The sequence below is a fragment of the Pelmatolapia mariae genome, linkage group LG22, assembly GCF_036321145.2.
Source record: "Pelmatolapia mariae isolate MD_Pm_ZW linkage group LG22, Pm_UMD_F_2, whole genome shotgun sequence".
Lineage (NCBI taxonomy): Eukaryota > Metazoa > Chordata > Actinopteri > Cichliformes > Cichlidae > Pelmatolapia > Pelmatolapia mariae.
The window spans coordinates 30,165,310-30,188,028 of record NC_086245.2 but is presented as its reverse complement, the minus strand read 5'-3'; the positions used below and the strand labels follow the sequence as shown (position 1 = coordinate 30,188,028).

The following is a 22,719-nucleotide window of genomic DNA, read 5'->3' as shown; positions in this document are numbered from 1 at the left end:
GGTAGGGTTAGTGAAGCAATGTAGTTACAGGGATACAAGGCTAATCCGTTCTGTACCATGACCTACTACTAATGCACTATTAATACACATAAGAGCATTTAAGACAGGAGAATTGTAGAAACTCGCAGCAAGATGACCCACAGGCTAATGGCCAGTTAGCTTGTTGACAAGACAAATGATTTTAAACAAAGAGCGTAATTACATTTACAGTGATAATTGTCTTGTTTTGTTTATTTATTTATTTATTTATTTTCAGAAATAAGAACCCCTCATTCAAAATCCCGTTGACAATTGTGAGTGCCCTTACTCGTCTTGTTAATGATCTGAAGGCAGGCACAGTCACCTAGAACACCACAGGTAGCACACCACGTCATGATTTGAAAGAACGCCATCACAGAGGTGGAAACTTTGGAACTGTTCTCCTACTAAGATTACAGGACTTCTCCACACACAGGGGCCAATGGACGTGGCCATTTACCGTAAAATTCAGAACTGAAGATGGGTCGTGGAAAGGTCTTCCAGGATGACAGAGACCCAAAACATATCATGCTAAAGAAAAAGCACATTAAGGTCTTTGAGTAGCATAGCCAGTTTCTAGACCTCAGTTGTGTAGAAAATCTGTGGAGGGAGCAGATGTTGACAAGAGTCAGCCAAGAAATCTAAAGAATTTAGCGAGAGTTTCTCCACCAAATGCTAAGTTCTTTTTTGCTTGGGGTTTAAATATTTAACACTTCACTCAGTGAGATGGAAATAAATCTATAACTTTGTAGACTTTATATGTACAGACATTGGTGCCTAGCAGCTTTACCTTTTTAAATCCCTAGTTTTTAGAAAAGGAAAAAGGATGTAGTTAGATACATGTTATATGTGAGGGAAAGAATTACAAGCCATCCATTCTGTCATTTTGTACTGACTATGCTGTATTTTGGGCTTTTGCTAATCCCTACTCCTGACATTTAAGTTGGAAGCTGCATCCATTTTTCACTGCATTTGTTTTGTCCTACCCTGGCTGCAGAGAACCATTTTGCTCCCACTTACAATGGATTCTGTGTTTCTCAATTTCCAAAAGCATATTTATCATACTTCTTGAAAAGCCAGAGCAATTGCGACTATTAGACTCTGTTTAAGACCTGAGAGCTTATTCTCTTACTGTGAAAGATATGCAGGGCTCTGTGGTGTTTTAAATAAATCAGTATTTGAAGGAGGCCTGGGATACATTCCTGGCCCAGCTTTAAAAATGTAGATGGTAAAAAGAAATTGAGCTACATGCACCTTTCTCTTTGTAGCTACTGTTTGCATTTGATGGCAATAACTTTAGCAAAGCTGATTACAGAGATATACTTCTGATGAATAACGCAAACACGAATCACCAGTCTTTGTTATATTATATCTACTGTATATTACTGTATAAGAACTAACAAAAAACAGAATGAAATCAGTGAGTTTATACAGTGAGTCCATCTCCTCCAATCAGGTTTGATTCCAGCCTAGGCCTTTTGCTTTACATCAGTGCATGTTTTCCCTATCAAATGCAATTCTCACCTAACCTTAGCTAGCTAGCTAGATAGATAGATTTAAAAAAAAAAAAAAAAAACTTAAAAAACATCAAATTTTCATGTATATATCTATATCTTTGGCAAGTGATAACTATAGCGTGTTAATACATGTGAAGGAAAACATTATGTTTAGTGAGATTTTGTGCCTTGGGGTTTAATGTGTTATATCCAAATTACAAGGAAAAACAGACCTTCTAATCCTATATACATTTCAAATTAGTCATTAACTACTTTTAAAAGAAAAACAGTGCCTCTACACTTCATGTTCATTATTTACAGAATGGGTCTTTGGTAACAGTGACAGATCATGATCATTTCAATAAGGACTCTCCAGGTAGAGATACTTCTATGTCAATATGTCATCTCGGGACAAAACCTTTCCCATATCCTTCTTTGTGGGTCTCATTCCTTTGTTCAGAGATCCAAAAAGCCCATTTGTTAAAATGTAAAGCTGCCTGGTGGCTGTTGTAACTTATAATATAGCACACATATAGCAGGGTAGCTGCTATATGTCACCACCCACTGGTTGTCTGGCCAGACCTTCTACAAAATATTCCGTCACTCCTAAGTCCTTTCATTTTTCCACTCTTGCCCAGCTTCCCAGGCCTGTAACACTGTAAATGGCAATTGGTGAGGCCTGAATCTTTAGCCTGAAGATTGTGATTCCTGGAGCTTTCGCCTCTGTTTCCGAGCATTCCTCTTTTTGATGGTTGCATTGGCGTTTAAGGGGATGGAAAGTTTCTGCCTAATTTGGGTGCGATGGGGAAAAGTTTGTGGGAAAGCGCAGTCCCATCCACATATCCAGAGCAGACAGTGCACCACAGGAGGAAAACAAAATAAAAACCTAACATTTTCTTTCAAATCGTTGATCCATAATATGGCTGTGTAAACCTGAATGAGTAACTGTGGCACAGCTCTGTCTTGTTTTCTTAAGGGGCAACATGCCAGTTCAATATAAGGGAAATTTAGAAGATGACCATAGATGGTCAGTTCCAGCCAAGATATAACTGCCACTGTGAGTCGTTTTGTCCCCAACGAAAGGCAAAAGACATTTAATAAAGTGTGTGTTGTACCAAACAGTCCCTCTAAGTTAAGACGTGTTTGGAAAATCACTGATAAAGTGAAAATGCCCCCAAGTGAGGGCATATTAACCATCACCTGTGTACAAGATCTTACTGCCCTCAATGGAAATTATTAACTTGGCTGGCCTCAGGTGATGCTCGCTCATGCATCTACTCCCATTAGCCAGCACCATCTTCCTGTCATACTAATCACCGGTTTACAGGCTCTAGGCTCAGTTTGAGAGCCAGAGCGAGCTGTTGCTGGGTAACAGCAGTCCTTTTAAAGTATTACAGTATGAATTAGGAATCAGCAGCAAGCCATAGAACAGACAGCTGTGTGGAGGTGATGAAGTGTCAACAGATTTACACAGGAAATAGAGCAAGAGCTTCTGTTCGGATTCTTTTTTCGTGTCAGTTTCATGCAGGGGCGATTCTAGGATCAGAGCTTTGGGGGTGCTAAGGACCCAGAGAGCTGCCCAGCCAGGCAAGATAAACTTTACTCGTCACGATGAGACTTCTTCCCTGTCTCTGTCAGTCCCTGCATCCCTAAATGTCTCCAGTTTTCCCGAGTTCTCTCTGACTGTCTCCTTGGTGCATTTAAACCCCTGTTCCTCCCTGACCTCATCGTCTGTTGTCTTCGTCTCCGTTATCAGTCATCATAATTTTACCATCTCTGTGCAAGTCTGCAAATTTCTTTATTAAATCATAAGATTCTTAAATTCATCAAGTCTCTCTGTGCCTGGGTCCTCGTCACAAAGCATTACATCACTGTTTTGTACATTTTAACATAATTTAATCTCCACATTTGTGAAAGAAAAGCTATACACTTTTTTGAAATTTCTATAACAAAACCATCAAATCTGATAAAGGTTATTTAAATGCTGCAAAAGAAGAATGGATTGAAATAAAAAAAATACATATCCTAACCTTAATTACTGGGGGAGAATGATGCTTATAGTGAGTAAAAAGTAAACTGAGTGCATTTTTTGGACAGAGATTCACTTTTAATGTGTAAGTATAATATAATACAGATACATAAATGGTAATGCAGAAAAGATGAATGGATGGTCTCTACATCCACCATAAAGCTCGGAGGAGGAGGTGTGATGGTGTGGGGCATGGCTACCATTGTGTGGGAGCCAAGTTAATATAGTTCATATATTTTAGTATTTATATTTGTTGTTGTTCAACTTGTTTGTGTAATTAATAATTTAACAAGTAAATGCATGGTTATAATTGAACTAAGATTATTTTATTGCTGTGTTGGCTTGGTTAAGTAAAACAGTGAATATGTTTGCCTTGAAGGTTTGGTTTATCGTTAAAATCCCAGCATCACGGATTTATGCAAATGAGTGCGTGCAGTGCAGGAGGGGGGAGAGAGAGACAAAGAATAGTATGGCGTAGGCAAGACGCTGGACCGGGGAGGACAGAGTGTTTTTTTGTTGAGGAGATGTTAAACCTAATTACTCCTGTAAGAAGATTTGCAAGCTGTGAGATAAATTTTTGTTGTATCTTTTCACATCGGAGTCACGAGGAAGTTTTTCTTTTTCCTCTTCAAACTAATGTACACGAGTGAAGCACAGGAAAAGTGGTCTCACTGCTATACACACGGCATCCTGCAGTGACATGTCATCCCATCTGGTTTGCATTTAGTCAGATCATCATTTATTTTTTAACAGGAAAATGACCCTAAACACACCTCCAGGCTATGTAAGGGGTATTTGACCAAGAATGTGATGAAGCGCTGCACCAGATGGCCTTCACACTCACCTGACCTAAACCAGTTGAGATGGTTTGGGATGAGATGGACCCCAGAGTGAAGGCAAAAGGGCCAACAGTCAGCATATCAAGTAAAAATCCAGAAAAAACACATTACATAAAACTTACAAACTGATTTGCAGGGAGCGATAAAAAAAGCATATTTCTATTCTATTCTATTCTATTCTATTCTATTCCGTATATTCAAGTGTCATTTTTTTATATTATTTATTATTTTTTACAACCCTGTTCCTAGACACCAAGATGATTCAGCTCAAGAGATCATAACTTGAATAACAACTGGGTGGTGTGAAAGCTGAATTTTTATCACAATTTAAAAGTGGCATCAGTCTGCTTCACTTACTTCAGTTGAGATTCTAAATTAACAAAGCACACCTTGTCAGCCATAGTAGGCCTTTCAGTTCCTTATTTCTATTTTTGAAATTGTGTGCTCCATTAACACTAATGACACGCTGGCACATTTTCCTTGATTTTAAACATCAGTTGTGGTTTGATTAGCAGCTCCGTAAAAAAAAAAAGAAGAAGTTTTTTTTCACTGTATCTATGTTTCTTTTAAGGACTGATAACAGTCAACTTAAATCTCCTTGTTAGGTTAAGCACTCAGGGCAGAAACTATTTTCCAACGTAAACACTGCCTCCCAAAAGCCTGGGTGCAAGGCAAAATGATAACCAGCAGTAATGCTAAAATGGTCTAACACTCTTTGCTCTTGCTGGGAATCCAAGTGCCCAGGTCACAGGGTGGAATTTGCAGAAGGCTTGTTTTTAATTAGAAAAAAAAGGCTATTCAGCTCCTTTGGCAGTCTCAGCCACGATATATAGATTGGCGTATTAATCTGATATTATCACTCTAAAGGCAGCTTATTAAGCTCAAAGAAAAAAAAAACAATCACCAAAGGCTCTCGTAGAGTTAATAAAAGTTTGAACAAATGCTTATTGTTTCATATTCAGCCAGTCGCAGCTTCGGGGTACAAAATGAGGGTAAATATACTTCTAATGCATACTTTAAAAGCCCATCACAGCATGCAGAGCATGCTCACTCAACATTTTAAAATTAAACCTCAGATAAAGTGACTATTAAACATCATTACCTAAAGGCACTGGGCAATTACTGCTTTCACTCGCTCCCTCTTTGCTCCTACACATTGTTCTACTTGTGTCCCCTTGCTCTGTAAACACTTTGAAGAGGCAAGAAAACAGATATAGTGCTGGATCTACAGATGTATATCCTCACTGGTTTTCTATAGCCAGGCTACAGACCTCAATTTCTCTCCAAATCCTCTGACCCTCCAGCCCCTGATCCCAGTGGGGAGCTAGAGTACTGCTGGTAGGACTCTGGATTTAACAGCCATGGACATGGAAGGCAAAGAGGTGTTTCAAATAAAAATGTCCCACATGGCCGTAATAAGAACTCCCCCCTGGCGAGTGCTGGGAAATCAGGAGAGCTGTCAGCCTGGCAGGGAGGCCTCAAAAAAGTGCATGTTGACAAAATTCTCTCCTCCACAATAGCTCCTAATGATTCCTCACACTGGAAGCTGTATCTTGGGCTTATATTAACAACAGAGGGGGTGGGCGAGGGGGTATGCAATACAACTTTAGCTTGTGCAATACAAGGGGAAGGGTGATGCTTAAATATTTAGCTATCCACCTACATAAATACCTGGTACTTTCTTCCATGATCAAATGAAATCCTTTGAAACGTAACAGCTAAAAGAGGGTCTAAAGTTATCAAAGCTTCTTCTCCTTTACACTGAAGCAAATTCCCTGCAAAGAGCTGGATTTTTAACATCGTTTCCTCTCTAAATTTCTGCAGATTGTGTTCCTGTTTTTGCATCTATCTCACTATTTTGAATAGTTTGAATCCAACTTTAGTCTAAAAAATGTGTATAATTACTTGATAGCACACATTCACACAGGCAGTTTAGAAGTGTGTTCAGTCAATTAAAGTGATGAATATCCTCATTGTGATAAGTCTTTCAGTGCACCCAGACATGTGTTATTCTTAGCCTTTCTGTCAGCACCTGTCTGCCTTCCTTTTACGCCAGCCTGCCTTCTGATGCCATACGGAAACACCTTCTTCACTCTGACGTCTGCTGTTATTTCACATGGAGACCAAAACAGAGCCAGGAAGAAACTGTGGCAGAGTCACAAAGATCTCATTGTTCAAGCAGTCTAATTGTCTTTTCAAGTATTTCCATGGTGAATCTCACAGATGGATGGCTCACCTGTTCTTTCCATTGGAGTTGTCTTTCTGGATCTTCTCCAGTAGACCGCATCCACAGCAGCTCCTTTCAGTGGGAGGAGGGCATGGAAACAGAAAATACAGGAGGGTCACTTAGTTTGCAGACTCTTCCACAATGCTCCATTTAAAAGCTTTGAATGTTGTCTTCCAACAAAGTCCCACAGCAATTTGTGAAGTAGTCACAGAATTTTATTTTATTTATTGACATTAAAGACATTTAGTATGCGAATCCTGATATACTGGTACTGTTTAAAAGTACTTCAGTAGTCTGGAATAAACAAATAATTTCCTGTTCACAGTGACCACAAACATTTTTTAGCATTGCTAGAAGCTTGGCAACAAGGATGCAGGTAGGAACTTCAGTCTTTCATTCAGCTGGGATAAAGGAACTGCCATATTTCTGCAACTATTTGATGGAATCCCTCAGTTCTACTGAGTGATTCTACTTTTAGCATATCTCTTATGGGGTGAGTTACATTTTTGACACATAGTAAACCAGCTTCAGCAGTTCAGCAACAACTTTCAGGTCAAGTCTTCTGTAAGACACTTTGGCCTTGCAGTTCTTGTGTTATGAGATTTCAATTAGAGTATGCTTACTAGTTGAAAATTCCAGTAAATATTAATTCTCTGAGGTGTAAGTCATAACTATGAACAATCCTAACCTTAACTGTATATTAGAAAAATATAGAGAAAGACTAAATTGATGCTTTTTTGGGGGAAAAAACCTAAATAGTCATTGATGTATGACAGTTATAATAGTCATTTTCTTTGCCAAGGCTAGGGAAAATTCATGTTTTGATTGCTTAGGGGTAGGGTTGGGGTTGTCACCAATGATGACTGGGTATTCAGAGTGTTAACCTATTCCTAACTCTACCCCTAACCCTAAAGTGGCTGTAGAGGTAAAGTTATGTTGGTTCGGTTTTCAGCCGCATGCTACAGTGCCCAGTTTCAGATATTAGAAGATCCTACTTTTTCAGTCAGGATTTTTCAGTGTACTTGGCATTTCACCTAACCCTAAAAATATTGTCAACAATCCAGTGAATCTAAGCAGGTTAAAGCTCCAGCTTTGCTAACTTTTTCCACCAGTGTAAAACCATTTTGGGTGGTTAAAAAGCTGCTGCTGATATTTGCTAAAAAAAAAATTTAAAAAAACAGTGTGAGTTCTGCGACTGATGGCGTGGACACAGGTATTTTTGCAGCTGGCCTTATTAAACATATATTTGTGGCACATTCCATCAATAATACATGATTCACCAAGGTTCATGGCCATGCAGTTGTCTTCAAATTGCACTAAATTAAAGGTCAGTTTTATTATGCACCTGATACAGCAGAGATAGTTTCCACCAACTATTATTAATATTATTAAAAACCACCACAGAGACATTTACTTCCCAAGCTGTCACTGTGATGTGAAATAACCACGGTTATATCATTCAGGTCATACGCACATGCACTACTTTTTTCCACTATTAAAATGAATATGTAAGGTTCATCCAGTGTTGCACCATATTCAGCCTATTTGTGTCTAACATTCATGGATAGTTGTAGTTTCTTTGTGTGTAGTTTGTATAGTTTCATTACTTTTTATCTTCTCTCTTTCTGTATATAGATTGCCTATATAAAACATTGTGTGCACAATCTTGGCCAAATAATTGTTAAATAATGATTCTGAGTAATACTCGATGTCCCTTTTGTTCATCGGTGGAACTCTTTGATGGATGTCATTTTTCCTCAGTTTCTTTCCTGTTGCTGAGTCATGAACACTAACCTTAACTGAGTCAAGTGAGGCCTGACGTTGTTTAGAGGTTGATCTACATTTTTGTGACCTCCTGGATGAGTCATTCATATGCTCTTGGAGGTAATTCTGTGTGTTTTCACACAGGGCCAGCTGGGTTGGATAGCTTTTTTCCCTTAATGAAATCATTATTTAAAAACTGCATTTTGTATTTACTCACTTTTGTATTTACTTACTATTTTGTTTGAATGAATTAAATGAATGAATTAAAGCTTTTAAATGTAACAAATATGCAAAAAATAAATAAACAGAATGGGAAGGGGGGTATACTTTTTCATGGCAGTGTACAGATAGATCTTATACACTGTACTACTATATACAGTATAAGATTTGGCGTTAAAAAATGTCAAAGTAACATGTTTTTATTTCATTTGTTTGGTCATTTGTATATACTCTTAGGACTTGCATGACAAATTCAGTGGCATATTCAGAAATATAACTTTTTTTCTGCCAACATAAAACTTTTTCTTTTTGAGCATAGGCATTTAGATGTAAAACACTGAATGGTTATGCCACTCAAACTGGATTTCTCTTGTCTATATTTGTAGCCTGTACTCTATGGAATGTCAAGGAATGTGCCAGTATCAACATGTTTAAATTCCACTAAAAATTCCAGCTAAATGGCCCATTCACAAATAAACTCAATTTGCAAAGGCCTGATGTGAGCTCTCCTCCCTAAGAGCTAATGCAGCAGCGTGCTGGAATCCTGTTTCTTCCCTCGCTAAACTCAGGTGGACTCACACCTTGTTTTGCAACTGTATCTTCTTGGTGGCCACCATTATATTTTCCAGTGTCCTGTGAGCCGCAGTGCCATAAAGCAGATGGATTCATGGTAGTACTCTGACTGAAAGAGACAATGAAGAGGTCTTTTTGTCATTACCGTAAGCTATAATGTAGGCGAGCCTTCCCACTAAGAGTACTGTATGATCCAGGTGTGCCTGCGGAGGGTAAAAAGCAGGGCATGTCTTTTTTGTCAGTGCTTTGCATGGACACGGCTGATAACTGACAGCGTGTAGTCTTGCGAAGGAGTTAGCCAGAGTTTAGACTTAAAAAAATCTTTATTCTTTTGCCAAAAAGAAAATAAAACACGCTTGTATTTTAGCAGCATTTACAGACAGCATTTTGTCAGTCACCAGTTCAAAGGCATTTCAACTCAAGAATGCCTGTTTCCATATGCGTTCACTTATATGGATCTCACCTCATTGACAGCATTTCCAAGAAATAAACCCCTACAGCTGATATGTCGAAATAAACTGACATAGCCTCTAGTCGACCCAAAGCATGTTCTGGAGAAGCAGTTGAGTGTCTGAGCTTATCATGCAACAAGATGTTTTCTTAAAGAAAGAATGATTTGGATAAATATGGATCAGATCGTCTTTAAAAAACATACAGTCCAAATGAGATGACTTGGCCAGCACTGGTGTGTTTGATGTGAGAAAACAAAAAGTGCCAGCGCTTTGATGCACAATATGTAGCTTGAGTTGTAGGTACCTATTGTACCTAGATGTGCCTAGTGTTGTTGATTTTCTGATTCAGGACATGAAACTATGGAATTAGGGCACAAATTGGTATATATAGCAAAAAATTACAAGTCCAGTCTTTCTTTTTAGTAGAAATATTACTTGGCCTTTATTAATAAAGTTCTCATTTATTCTCTTTTAATGTATAAAAGTTGCCAACTGAGCCTTTTTTTTTCTATTTATATTTATATTGCCTTGGATGACAGGGCTTCCCTGGTGCTCAGGTCTTCAACATCCAGCTGCCGAGCAGAGGAATCCCTGGTATGACACAGAAGAGCTCGTGTGTTAACTTGCGTTTTGCCGAGCAGCCGTCTATCCCTCAGAGCTCTCTGTCATCTGTGATGCTGCTGATATTGGCATGGGAAAAAACAGAGTGCTGCAAACCAGACTTTCCTCCAGTGTAAATCACTCTAACCGTTTGACTTGTCTGAAGATAACAAACATGCACACATGCACATGTAGACGTGCACATCCGTGCATGAAAAGCTCTCAGAGAAGCTGGCTGAATTAAGATTTGGGACTGAGACTGGGATATTTCCTGAGGCTCTGATGGAGGAGTGGCTTGGCTTGTCACTGCTTGGCAGCCTTCTGTCCGTTTGTTTCATTCCATTTGTTTAACTCCCATTAGCACTTCTCCTCTCTGTGGCTGACACCTTTCCAAAATGACAGAGGGTGTCTGGGGCGATTGAACTAAAATGCCTTATGCATTAGCGTTTCTCTTCTTTGTTGGATCTCGGTGTCTGTCTTTCCTTCCATCACCACCACCACCGCTCTGTCTATTTTTCTCTCTCGCTGTGTCTCTTTCAGTTCTGTCTGAACAAGTGCCACACTCCCACACAGTGAATGCTCTGAGCCACACATACTCCGTGACCCCGCCTGGACACCGTGCTATAAAAAGCCAGTCAGTTTTCATCCAAACCAATGGAAATCAGTGGCAGCGCCAACCACCTCCCTTACTTAACCCTCTAGTGTACTTCCTTCCAAGGATCTAAAATATGTAGCACTCTGTGAGGTCTGAGGACTGTAAAGAGTTGTGAAACTTTGCATATCATTTCATGCAGGTTTATTTGGATTCTGTTTGAATTTTTATTAGCTGAGGGTGTGCAGTTATGCAAAGTTTATGTAATTGGTTTATTTTATTTTCACAAAAACTCAAGCCGCACTTTTCCTTCAACACTGCTCATCTTTTGTTACTTGTCTTTTGTATGTAGGACTTTGATTTTACCCTGAAAGCAGATATATAAAATAAAGTAGAAACAGACCTGTTTTGTTTTCTCTATTATTTCTATAAAAGTGTTTATTTACAAAAAAAGAATCCTCAGTGCTGCTGTATCAACTTTATTTGCCCCTGTCAGGGATCAGTGAAGATAGGTCCCTAACAGGACATAAATAAAATGACTTTTAAAATGACTATTATAAGTGGTGCTTTAATTATCTAGTTTGGCAATTTTGGAAATGAACTCACAATATGTTGTTGCAGTAATATGCAGTAAAATGTTTAACCAATGAACGTGTTATTTGTTACCGTGGCTGCAAGTCTGCTTGGGTCCAAGTGACGTAGATTTCATTATCAGACGGTGAGCGACAGGCTCTGAGGAGCTTCTTTGTGACCACATGGACTAATCTGCAGAGACTTTGCATTACACATGCACCATTTCAGGTGTATAATTGGAATGACCAACCTGTCTGTGTTACTGTCCACAACAGAGTATAATCACTGCTTAACGACATTAGCTTGGCTCTGATCCTGATGAGCAAATGTCGCCTTGCAGTAGAGATGTTAATTAATGAGATTCAGCAGTGATGTGTTATTAAGTTACCAATCAGAATCAATGAGAGTCTACCAGTTGTTTTGAGTGTTTTTTTTTTCATCTAAGATCAAGAAAGTGGAATGTACCTCAAATGTTTCATACTTCTGTTACTACATAAGCAGCATTTTGTTACTGACCCTCGCAAAACACAAAGCACAGTGCTAAATGCATTTGATCAAGTCCACTTTTTCTCTTAGTCTTCTCGTGGATTTGAAGGAAGAACTGCATAACTACATTTCTAATGTACAGCTGCTCCAACTAAGCGGACTGTATTGCAGACATAACACAAGTGGCTGTGTTTTAGAGCAAATCTTTGAAAACAAATGTAGGAAATTAAGCGCCAAAGTAGAAAAAAGACATAACGAGGCACAGTGGGGAAACCAGAAAAGTAAAACAGACTTCATCACCAAATAAATCCTGGAATTCGGCAGCGATATAAGACACAGTGCAGGAGTTGGCACTTTCTTTAATATTCTTGAAGGCAGGAGGAGCATTGTTGTTGGCCAGTCTTCTTGGACTTGAAAAAAGTGAGGATGTTTCTGCTCTGTAGCTGCCCAATTTTCCCTTTAGGTGGGATGTGCGGTGAGGTTTAGGTTAAAAGACGGCAAGTAATTAAAGTGTGCTAAGAGAAAATAATTGTTACTTTCATGTCACTGTGGGGGGAAAGGACTTGGTCTGTGATGTGGGAAGCCTGCTAGAAGGTCAAGCTTTAAACAGCTAGGAAGATGAATTGCGTGGTGGTGGCAGAGGGCGTGGAGGTCGTTTAATGGAGCAGAGAACCAAAGGTCTGAGTCAAGAGTGTTTATGCTCCCTTTCCTTTCATTTGGGCTATTGGTTAGCCATAACTAAAGAATAGGTATAGACCAATCTAGCTAGAATAATACAAAGTTGGCCATAATCACACTAATTCTGAAATATTTTCTAAACATCCATGTGAGGCAAGAAAAGGCTCCCATCTCACTTACTGACATATATTTGTATGTCTTACAATGTCTTTAAAAACTGTGCAACACTATCAAAACATTACCTACAATGACTTTAAAGATAATCTGTTCCTTCTTAAAACCAAACAAAGGAGAAATGTTCTCCTCTTTGCCGCTGCTGGTTATGGGAACATCTCATCTAACTTTGCAAACTACCACTTTTGAATATAATGACAGTGTTTCTGAACAAACTGCATGCATATTATATCACAGTGGCAAGACTCCATACTGTGAAATTCACTGTTGTTGGGATAGAACAGATGCTGTAGTCCCCTGTCTGTGACCATCCACTGGAAACTGGAAACAAAGTTGATAAGAATATTGAAATAAGTAAAAACAGCTTCACCTAAACAGCAGAAATTCACAAAGAACTGAAGAACTGAAGCTAATCTTCCTTCTCTACCACTAGAGAAAGAAGTGGGCTCTTGTCTCTCATAGCATATGTAAATGTGTAAGTAAGTAAGTATGTAAGTCATCCCGGTGGTCTTTCTCACATCCTAAAAAGATTTTTTGATATTTTTTTCCCCCTTTAGTATGTTCACTGCTGTTTGTTTCCCAAGGAAAACATTTGGACAATTCTAACCAATTCTGTCTTGCTTTGGGGGAAAAAGTTTGCCCTTCTGACTCCAGTTAAAGAAAACTTTTTCTCACATTATGGTTTGGCTAAAATACCAAGAAAGAAGAAGAAGATGGAGGAGACTTCTTTTACTGAGATCACAGAGACACAGATATTATCTGTTCATTAAAACTCACTGAGAATATTCCGAGAAGTCATTGCAAGAGCTCCATGGGGAGGAAGGGATGGGATTTCACCCTGGGGATGTCCTCTGGCATGTGTAGACACACAGAGAGCTGATTTTCACAAGAGGCTGACAACAGCCCCAAAAGGGATGGTTAAGCTCTTTCTTCTGAGATATACTTGGCTCCATTCACCAAAGCTATCTGGGATGGTATAATCTTTTATCGGCGTAAAATGATTCTGATTAACGATGGGCTAGATACTCCCGACTTCTCCACTTGGGCCCTTGATGCCTCCATTTCTTGAATATTAAGGAAATCTTCTTTTAGCCTTCTGTGGCTTCCTTCCATGGCTAACTTTCACCACTCTGGAAGGGATATCACTGCAAAATTCTCCAAGTCCCACAACTGAAGGAAAATCCCTGATACCTAATAGCGGTTGTACCTCAGAACGTCTCCATTGTGTTTCATAAATAAGTACTCATCCATTTCAGCTTTTCAACATGTTACGATTTATTGTCCCTCCACTGATGACTTTTGGAGTACGCTTCATATCCTCTATGACCCATCAGCTGTTATTACACTCACAGTGGCTTGAGTTGTTGAGCGGACACACAGTCACGCACACCTCCGGGGGTTTGAAACTGGACAAATTAGATCTGCAGGGATGGAGGTGTCCACACGTCTCGATGATCGTGGTTCCGCATATGGAGAAAGTATTTAAGCCTCAAAAGGTCATCCCCATCCTACATTCACTGCAACTAATCAAAATGATAATACACACTTACGAAGGATCATCACAGACATGATTCAGAGCAAAAGTGCGAGCCAATAAACATCTGGATATTTCACTAATACGAAATGCCAAAAAAGTTTACATGAAAAGTTGTTAAAAATAGAAATGATGGGAATTCACCTCAAGCAGGAAAGTCGTGGTTTAGCTCAAAATGGATGTTTATTACAAGTGTCGGATTAAGGATGTATTTAGTATTTTGTGTGCATCTCTATATAGTACTCAGTTTTTTCATTGCTATAACTATGAATGAGCCACTTGGGATGTGAGACTGGGTCAGGAAATACCAGTGTGGAAGGCAGTGACTCTCCTTAGAATTCCTTTGGCTGGGAGGCCCTTTCTGACTGGCCAGGCTGGAATCTGTAGGAAAGAGGAAACAGGTCAGCTTATGCACTAGTGATCCCTCTCATCAGACTGCTGCAACTTTTCAAAGACAACCCTTTTCAAAGACAGAGAGAGTGAGAAAGAGAGGGAGAGTGACAGAGAACCAAATGGCATTTTTTTTCCCCAGAGAGGAACTAGGGCTCAGCATTCCTGGCATTGCCACTGGCCTTCAAACAATCCATACTCTATCCTGTGTGCTGGGAGAGTGAATGGCCACAGTGTGTGTGAGGCTTGCAGGTCCCAGTTTGCCCTGCAAAAGGAGAACAGCCTGCGTTGCCGGCACACATTCGGAGTCTCGGACACCAGCTCTCCCTCCGTCCCCAGCCGCTAAGCCAAACACTGGGATGTCTGAGATGGCACTGTTGAGCCACCACACAGGCCAGACCGCTGCTGAAAATGCACTCCAGAAAATAAACAGACTCGGGCCCCATGAAGACCAAATATTTGATCAATCTGAGAAAGGCAAGAAAGGAAAAAGGGAGAGAGGATTAATGTGCAAAGGGAGAGGAGGGGGATTGGAGAAGGAAGAGGATGGGGATGGCTGAAGATGAAAGGAGCTGCTATTGTACAGATCACACTTTCACATAATTTTGGTGGGGGTATATATATATATATATATATATATATATATATATATATATATATTGTTTGGGGTTTTTTTGTTTTGTTTTTTTAAATCCGTTAGACTTTGCTTTGGTTTGGGTATCGGTGCAGCATCTCAGTTCAAACAGTCTTAAACAACCTGTTTTCAATTGCAAACAGGACTCACAAATCCATTCCTATGCACAGCAACCCAATTCCCTTTGCAGCTAACGCTTGGACAGCACACAGTACTTCCTGGTTGTCCTGCTATAGCTGACTGGATAGGTGGTGTCTTGTTTGGTTGAGCTTTTTTGCTGTGCACACAGCCAGAGTTGTGGAACTTTAGAGGGCCATATTAGGGACAGATGTTCCCAGTCACACAGTACAGTGTCAAGAATCTTTTTAAAAGAAACTGTTTCAAGTCAAGCTTTGAGAGCAGTGTGAAGAGAGCGAAATGTTCCAACCTAAATGGGAAGTATGAGCAGGTCACATAACAAGCTTTTTCCTCGCATGGATGACCCGCACATATGCTGATCTCATTATTTACAACTTTGGCTGTGTTTAAATATGAACATATAAATGAATAACGTGAAAAACAGGAAGAACTTCAAATATTTGAGTGGTGGACGTTACTGTTCCCAGAGTTCATTTGTCAAACTGTGACGAACACTAAGATTCTGTTTCCCATTTACATAGAGTGAAAGTCTGCACTGTTCATCTGTTCAGTCCTAAATGTTTCACGCACATGTGCAGAGCAGAGGAAACGCTTTCATGAACTGTCAGTATAAATTTTGTGTTGTCATAGTTCATCTATTCTTAGAGAGTGAAGAAACAGATTATTATATATATGGAAATATCATGGTTACTACTTCAACTGTAGTTCAACTGATTGCAAAAAAAGGATGTTTACCTTATGATCGCTTGCTGGCTTTTACAGTTTCCTTCTTTTAAATTATTACTTGCAACAATCCAGTAGTTAGTTTTGTATTGGTGTCATAATAAAGTAATTACTCTTCAATATTTGATACTCGTGAAGGTGTGATAGCTTGAAGGTGAACAAACACAAGTTATTGAACAGTAACTGTATGTTATATCACATTCTGATGGTAATTGTGTAGCTGTCTTTCATGTTAACATTCAGTGCTTTGTTAAGCCATCCATCTACCCCAATATCCTCTCTATACAGATTTTATGGCTCCGTATTTGCATCCTTTTTGCTGCTTGCACAAATGAAATGAAATAGCCTTTATGTGAGGACAATCATCATTTTCCATCAGATACAACTAAACAGAGGTAAATTTGAGGTTTACGTAATACAAAAGCACAAGGGTTAGGATGTGATTTACCTCTCCTGATCCAAACCCAGCAGAGGTTGGTGGTTGATGGAAACAGAAGCAATTCTGTCATTTTCCACCTCATCAGATCAGATGTCATTCCCTCTCACTTGCAATGAGTCAAACTGAAGTCCATCCATCAACCCTCACTGGCTCCTTGTCAGAACAGAGGCCAGCTGCCATTGCTCACTGAGCCATATTTCATAAGGAAACAAAAACACTGCTGGTGAAATATTGCTTCTTTTTATGACTCTTGATACAGAGTGTGTGGATATCCAGTCGAGAGAAAAATTAGCCCCAGTGCTAGCAAGCAGGAGGCATGTGCAATATCCCTAAAAAAATATATTCTTATGTTTGATATTTTATGTGAATTGATTCACACATCTTATCCCTTACAAATTCCATCAGGTTTGGATGGTTTCTTTTTGAATTTCAGAGAGAGCATATTTTATATTCAGAAAGCTGCAAAAAAAGTTTTTTTATTAATTTGTTTGATTATGAATCAAGCCATCATTCCTTCAAAGTTTACCTAATTTTTATCCACACTTCACAGACTCAAGTTGTTTTTCATCCAAACAAAGCTTCTTTTGTGCCCATCCTGGCTGTTGTCTACGTATCATTTGGTTGCGGTTGAATTCAAAAGACAACCAGATGTGCTGAGGTTTTCTTTATTTGAAGGTTGGGTGTGTTATATAGCTCAGGCCTAATGGGGAAGCATGGTATACCTTGTCTGTGTGGACTCATGCTGTTACATAACAGTTACGTAAGCTGTCTGAGGCCAACTGATAAATAAGGCTTATTATACAGTACTAGCCCAGCTTGGTGTGCTGAATAGTTGCAGTGGCTGGAGGGTAATCAATCACTTGGGGGAGAATTTACAGACACTGGTTATTCAAACGGACTGCTGATATAGTCTGAAGTGAAACTGTGTATTACCACTGGCTTCATCTTCAGAGCCAAAGTGAGCACCTGGCAATCAAAACAGGCCACTTTCAACTTAGAAGATCCAAATGCAGAATGCCAGACTTTCCCAGGTCAACACGTTCTCACTCCCAACTCGTCAAATGTGTGACGCATGGTCAGGCTCCCTCTGCTTCACTTATCGACGCGCAGGGTACCCCCCTCGCGTCGAGAATTGACGTGCAGGGTCCTCCTATTGAATACTATAGAGCTCCCTAATCGTTGTTTATTGACGACAAGAGATTGCCGCGGAAGAGCCTGTTGTCCGTATATTTATACATTTCCGAAATCACATTGTAGTGACGTGTACTGAACACAATATATTATATAATGTAAACAACTACCTGAGAAACAGCAGATACAGCAGCTAAATTAATTATAGGCCATTACTTTTGTATCGTTTATTGCATTTATGGAGGGAGTGGTGCATGCTGGGTAATGGCACAGCTAGCGACTGGGTGACTTTATTCACCCGCTTCGGCTGCTATCGGTCCATACAATGGGCGTTATTAGCAGGAATCAGTCCCATAGATATGGGCCATCCACCTGCTAGATTGTTCAGAAGGTTGGTATCATCCATCCAGATGGAGGATCACTGACAGGAGCGTGGAAGACTCCAGAATCCACTCTGGCTGGAATCCGGTGGATACAGCAGTGTTCCAGGTAAGACCATTTAAACGGACAGCATTTATAGAATGACTATTAAAAGTCAGCGAGTGTCAATAATGTTAATGTGGTTATGTTAGTAATACACCGAGTGCTAATATAACAGCTTTAAGATGCATTTGTAGATATTATTACGTGTTTTACCGTCTTTATGGTGCTAGCTTAAAGTTACGGTGTAAACGTTAGCTTATATTGTAGTAAAGCTGTTACTGTTTAAACGATGTTAGCACAGAAATATTAGCTTCTGTCATGACTGATGAAGTTACTAGTTAATAAAGTTTGCAGTAAAGTGATTAATCGCAGCCACAGATTGACAGCAAATATCCCGATTTGCTTCAATGCATCTCTAATGAATATGTGCAAGTTTCAGTGCTTCGTTTAAAGTGTATGATACTTATACTGACCCAGGGTCAGTGTAAACTACAACCCTAGCTGTGTGAACAAAGCCTGGCTCTTTTAATCCTGCATGACAAACCTCAGGATGCAGGTTATTATTACTCTTTCCTGCTGGCACACCTGTCACACCTGAGAGAGCTAGAAACTTACAGTGACGTGGACATCATGCAAAGACTGCCAGACTGTAATACTGTAAATGATCAGTGACTCAGGTTAACACTAAACTTTAAACAGTACCTCTGTGTCTCTGTGTGTGCTGAACATCTGGAATCAGGATTTCATTCAGGCTGCATTGACTGTGGGACTTTTCTCTGTTAAAAACAGGTTGAAGATGGCTCAGAAACATTTGAAGATTAAAATTTAGCGTTATGCCTGCTGGTGGTTTGTAAAGCCTCTACTCAGCTGTATTTTTGTTACTAATTTATGTTTGTTGTTGCTTAACACAGATTTCAGAAGAGCAAATATGAGCACTGTTGCTCAATCCTTAGTAGTTTAACTGGATTGGAAATAAAAAAAATCCAGATTCTTCTTCCACAGAAGTTTTATTTGTCAGTGTGGATCTGCTGAGTCACCTGAAGAACTCATTTCATTCTCCACGATGTTGATTTACAGAAATGTTTCACAGGAACTGATTCCTCCCAAAGGGTGAACTAGTGTGTTTCCATAGATTACCTCTGTATGAATGTACTTCTTAAATGAAGGCAAGTGTTTGTCCTTTTTTGTTCCTCAGGTACAGTATGTGATATTCAGGGCAGGCGGTCATCACTGGGGGAAGAAAAGAAGCAGACATACTTCCAAGAGGGAGCTGCAGTGAGGACACAGCCTGGTCACTGAGGTCAGAGGTCAGAATCTGAAACAGCTCAGGTTTATATTCTAGGGGTTATAAAAAATTCTAAATGTATTTATAAAGAAACCTTTAAATAATATTTTAAATAATAATTATGATTATTATTAGAAATATCAAACATTTAAGTGGATTTTCTGTCACACGTATTGTGTTAGCCCTGCGATAAACTGGCAGCCTGTCCTGTCTTTGTCCTGTATCAGCTGGGATAGGCTTCATCATCCCGCGACCTTGAATTGGATACATGAATTGTATTGAATTGTATTCCAATTATGTAATCTGATCATTTACAAACTCAAGGTATCTAATCAAAATGTAAGTAATAATGATAAAAATGGGAAAGCAGAAATAAGTGTGACATGAATGTAAATGTGTTAGCTGACATAGAGGACAGCTACATGTAGTCTGAAAAACCTTTGTTGTCACGTTTGCAGGTCCATCAGCACGAGACATTCTTACATAGAAGAGACTGTTAAAGTCTCTAACTCAGTGAAGCATTATTGGTCCAGTCTGTTTGGATAAATATAGTAAACTGATGTATGTCCATTTATTGACACATTTTCTTAAGTGCTTATCCAGTTCAGGATCACAGTGGAGCTGCAGCTGGATATGTTCAGTAAAGAAACCTTACAAAAGTTAACAATAAACCTGCATCTCTGTACGTTGTTGTCCACAGGATGAGAAAATCAAACTGGAAGACTGTGGAACATGTTAATAAATGTTTGTGTGTTTATGCCTGTGTCTCTCACAGGAGGCACTGAAAGGTTTCCCTAATAGTTCCTGGTGAATCAAAGCAGAACCATAAAGGTTGCTGGACTGCATGATGGCCTTACCCCTGAGCAGTCATCCTGTTAAAGGAGGAACCAGTTAGAAGCTGTTTTCAAAGTAGCTGAGCAGATTTCATCTCAAGTAAGCGATTAACTGTTTGTTCATTTGTTCTGCCACTTAAAGAGCATTTAAGGACATCTTTTGAGTGTCCAGTTGAATTAATTCTACTGGCTCTCATGGTCATTTGTGATTATGGACATATTTTTCATGTTTTCAACCATTTAGTAAATTCTATCTATTTAGTAATATCTGTCAGCTATAAAATGTAATATTTTGATATTTTTATATTTATATCTCCTGCCCGTTATATTTTAATGATGTAAGACCAGACGTCTGTTATCGTGTTACATAAGCATTCCTCACATATGAATGAGATGCTGTACAGTACAATCCTACTGACACATGAGAGGGATAACGACGGCTATTTAACATCGTTGCACAACACATTCGAGCTGCATGATGCAGACAAAGTGACTAAATCATCTTTTTTGTGGTTTATTGTCTTCAAACCAGCAGACAAAGCCGATGGCAGAAGATGTTTGGAGAAGAACTTCAGGCCCTGTACTGACAAGGTATTTTTTTCTTGTTATCAAAAGACATTTGGAGTGACGGCTTCTACAACTGTGCTGATGTGAAGCTTACAGTCTAAGAAGTCACAGTGTTGATATTCAACACAAAGAGAAAAGCTCACTTGTTTGAATTAATTTACAATCATAGTTTTTATAAATTCTGACTGTAAACAGCTTTTACAGCTTTGATATTGTTTGACACTCGATATCAGGTGATGGGATTTAATTTAAAGGTTTCTATGTCCCAATGAGCCATTTACACTGACCAGTGTTTCACTTTAACTGTAACACATTCATTATTTACATCCAACATTTCTAAGAGAAATAACTGAATGTAAAAAATGGCAGCACTCAGACCAGGTTTAATTGATAGAGATATATGCATGCATTATGAAATGTATGTATCCCAGATAATTGTTATTCATCTAGTCCTGGCAGACCCACCCCTTCCTCCCAAGTTAACTGCAACCCCAAAGAACTAGTGGGGCTATTTACACACTCACAACCAGTGTGGGGTAAAAAGAGCCACCAAAAACCTGTCAGCCTGCACAGCTACAGATGTGCTAGAAGCTATAAGAGTTAGAAGCTCTGCTTATGGAGAAACTTTCTAAGCCTAACAGAGGACAGGTACTCCTGCCCAAATAACATGATATAACCCCACATACAGCCCAGCCATAAAGTGAACCAAGTCATTTGGTTAAAGACAGCATGGGACCAAATGCATGTAACCAGCCTGCACCAACCTAACATTTCTTCCTCCTGAATTAAATGAATGAATGGATGAAAGTTAAATGACTACAAACCTAAAGCCACTAGTTCCCGCACTGGAGTTCCCCGACACTGTGTTAACTGTACTGAGCTTGTATCAACAGTTGCAGCAGGCTAAGCTACCTGAGACACTGCATTGAACGATTGTTTCTATCTTAATGGTTTCAGCTCATATGTTCTGCTTTTTCCTTTCAGTAGATCAAAGCAGCTCGTGCTCTTTCTGCTTCCATTTTGATGGCAAGAAGAAGAAGACTTCAGCGAAGTGGCGTTCATGGTCTCAGTGGACAGTCATGGTCACACACTGCGTGTGGTTTTAAAAGCAACATGTCTGTTCACCACAACAATGGAGATGTGTAATATTAGTGCAGCTACGGTTTGTTCTTGAACATCAGTTCTGTTTTCTACTTTGACCACTTAGACCAAAAAAAGTGTTGTTTTCGGATTCTTTCTTATAAATCTGTAAAGCACCTGCTCATTTTTTTATTACAATTAGTTTCACATAAATAGTAGTGTTTCCTTTATGATCTTTTAATGCTTACACTAGACTGTACACGTCTACATTAGAGACATTTCTGTTACCTATTTATGAGACTGGGCTGCTTGACTACAATTTGGAAATGGATGCAAAATCACACGGATCGTGCTATTGTTTGTTTTTTAATATGATGGACTGAACACAGGAGGTATCTGACTAAGCAAAGATTAATCTGATCCCATTTCTACCTGTCTCTGCTGTTTCAACATTTCACTGAAGTTTGCTCAACTGTAACTGTCAGGATATATATTTATTCCAGCTCTCATAGGGCAAAGGAATGACTCAGACTTGTCAAATGTTCTTTGACTTGATACACAATATGAAGTTCACAATTTTCTTACAAATAAAACTATAATGACAAACATGAACAGCTGTGCTTATTTCTGAGACATGATTTTTTTGAATGTGTTCATATTTAGACATCTGTATGCTGAAACTGTAATGGTGAACCTGAGGTGATGGTCAGCAGAAGGCAAATATATATAAATATAAAACAATACTGAAGTAATGTCTTTACCCTGTGCAGCGTGTGGACGCTGTGCACACAATCACCTTAATCACTGTAGTAAACATGCACC

General features: G+C 39.2%; 1 long non-coding RNA gene across 4 annotated transcripts in view; it reads left to right on the top strand.

Annotated features, from left to right (window-relative positions):
• Nucleotides 1–22,496, top strand: part of LOC135933252 (uncharacterized) — a 30,649-nt gene extending 8,153 nt beyond the window's left edge. The window contains exons 2-6 of one of the 4 annotated variants that reach the window (XR_010573708.1): nucleotides 18,120–18,198; nucleotides 19,328–19,439; nucleotides 20,193–20,350; nucleotides 20,783–20,841; nucleotides 21,802–22,496. This is a non-coding gene — a long non-coding RNA (uncharacterized LOC135933252). Of the gene's footprint in view, nucleotides 1–17,800; nucleotides 18,199–19,327; nucleotides 19,440–20,192; nucleotides 20,351–20,782; nucleotides 20,842–21,801 lie in introns of those variants that run through there. The other 3 variants (XR_010573706.1, XR_010573707.1, XR_010573705.1) reach the window with 3 other exon arrangements.
• Nucleotides 22,497–22,719: the final 223 nt, after the last annotated feature.